The 2,500-nt window shown below is 42.0% G+C and overlaps 1 protein-coding gene across 1 annotated transcript in view; it reads right to left on the reverse strand.

Annotated features, from left to right (window-relative positions):
- Positions 1 to 2,500, reverse strand: part of LOC113822184 (MAM and LDL-receptor class A domain-containing protein 2) — a gene marked incomplete in the record, with an annotated part of 143,564 nt that overhangs the window by 66,306 nt on the left and 74,758 nt on the right.

Here is a 2,500-nt window from a genome sequence, read left to right on the forward strand (position 1 = left end):
AGGAAGGAACACATAGTACTTAGGGCATAGGCAGATGAACAATTGTGTCATGCTGCGTTCGGAACTCCTCGTCTTGCTCGTCCAGACACGCTGGACAAGAGGAGTTGACCGTTCGAAACCTCTATGGCTCTTCTATATACGGAGCTCTGAAGACGTCTGGTGAGGTTCCATATTTAGAAATAAAAAACTGGCTAGTTTTGATGTTAAATCCCTTTTTTACAAATGTACCCACAGATGGAGCAATCCGGGCTGTTGAGAGGGTCATCGGCTCCAAGGTAGATGACGAACTTCCGCTGCCAAAGCATTACTTAATAAGCCTCGTGTAGTTATGTGTGGACTTCGGTTTCTTCGAATTCGCAGGGGAAGAATACCTGCAAATCGGCGGTCTTACCATGGGCTCCCCTTTGAGCGCAGTCCTGGCCTGCTTCTTCATGGAGATGCTGGAGAGGGACTACTACATGAATATAATCGGCAGACATTCAACTTGGCTTCGATATTTTCCAGATGATGTTCTTGTCATCGTCCCCAGAAGGACATGTCTGCACCATACACTAATGCAGCTGAACTCCGTCCACGAGAAAATCCAATTCACCGTGGAGGAAGAAAATTTGATTTGATTTGATATTGATTTACAGAAGTGTACATGCCTTGTAAAAAGCCAGGGTAAGATACTACCGCATCTATCCAACTGGCTATGCTTATATTTATGTAAAGGGCTATTAGTCAAACATTAGTTCTACATGCCTGAAGGGATGTGTCATTATGCATACATTATTCACATATCATCTAGTTGGTAAAAAACCTTTTATATCCCTAATCATATCGAAGACAAGACCAGTGTCTATGATAAAATTAATATAATCAATGTGCTGGTTTCTGGCCAGTGCTATTTGATCGATAGCATGCAGTTTTTGAGCAACAAAGTAAGTAATGTGTAAGATTATGCGACTTGGCCGCCTTGCACATTTTGCATTGGTGATATGTAACTGGCTTTACCTCCAAAACTGCATCCTGTACATAATGTATAGTGTACTGATACCCTATGCGTAGCCTGGTTAGGGTGACCTGCTGTCTCCGAGACAGTCCATCCTAGGATTTATATGGTTTGTCAGCATCACATGACCTGACAATACTTTCATAATGCCAGATGGTACCATATCCACTTTAATTTTTCGGTGGTCCATACCTGGCCTTCATAATCTCGAAGACAGCTGATAACACATTTTTTCATTTGACTGATAGATAGCGGTAATGCATAATATGGTTCTTCATGGGAAAGTGCTTGTTTTGCTAACTTATTTACGTTGTCACAGGTTAATATTCCTATATGAGAAGGTATCCAGTATAGTGACACTTGTATACCCTGCTCGGATAGGCTAGCGATTTGGTGAATGTTATTGATAGTCACCATGTTTTCTGGATTAAATATTGTAAGTATATAGTGCACCCTGGCTGTCAGAGAAGACAGCGAGGTGTCGCTGCTGTTCAGTACCTTTTTTGATGGCATGGTATATTGCTACTGCCTCGGCATCAGTTGTGCTTGTCCGGTTGGAAATTCGCACACTTTCTTGAAGAGCAATGTCAGGAATTAGTACACCAATTCCTGCTGCCCCATGAGGATCAGTAGAAGCTTCACAGTAGATTAGAAGTGGGGGGGTACCCTGAGGCGGTTGGAGAATTTCATCTATATATTTCAAGTAATGGCCTTTTAACTCCTGTTAATTTATCAATATGAACGTTAACATGTGATCTATGCCATGGTGAAGTAAACGTTGCTTCTGGAATGTTGATCAAATCATTGTTCCACACACTGAAACTAAGAATAGTCTGAGCAGTCTTCGCCTTCCATTCTAAGTTTGACTTTATGAGATTGGAGTATCGAGGCCGCCGGGCATGCCTAACTCTACAATTAATCTCATTAGACAATGCAAGGGAAATTTGAGGTTTGGACTAAATCTGCAGGTCTGATGCCGAGTATGGTGTTGACGAGTAATACGGCTGTGAACTGACGGGAGATCAAGCTCTTTCCTTATGACAAGAACTCGCAGTTATTGGGCAACCCAAAATAACTCTCATGGCCTTGTTCTGTAAGATTTCAAGGGGTCTGAGAACATTTTGTGGCAACATACTAAGAACCGGGCTTGCATAGTCTATCATAGACCTAACAAGTGAAATGTACATCAATCTTAGGACTCTTAGGGAACCACCAACGTATCTGTTACTTATGTATTGTAAAGGTCTTAAGCGCTCCAGACAGCATTCTCTGAAGTTTTGAACGATTGCCTGAGTGAAGCGGGAATTGCGGGACATGAGGTGGGGAGCAATCACCATAACACCTAGATACTTATAGGTGTCAGTTTTTGCAATAACTTGCCCACCTAATCTTGGAATGTATGACAGTTTATGTGATCTGGAAATATACTTAGTCTTGATAGGGTTGATTATGAGTCCAAGGGAAGTGCACTTTTTACTAAATCCCTGAAAAACATACTCCCCCCTA

Source organism: Penaeus vannamei, chromosome 31 (genome assembly GCF_042767895.1).
Source record: "Penaeus vannamei isolate JL-2024 chromosome 31, ASM4276789v1, whole genome shotgun sequence".
Taxonomy (NCBI): Eukaryota; Metazoa; Arthropoda; class Malacostraca; order Decapoda; family Penaeidae; genus Penaeus; species Penaeus vannamei.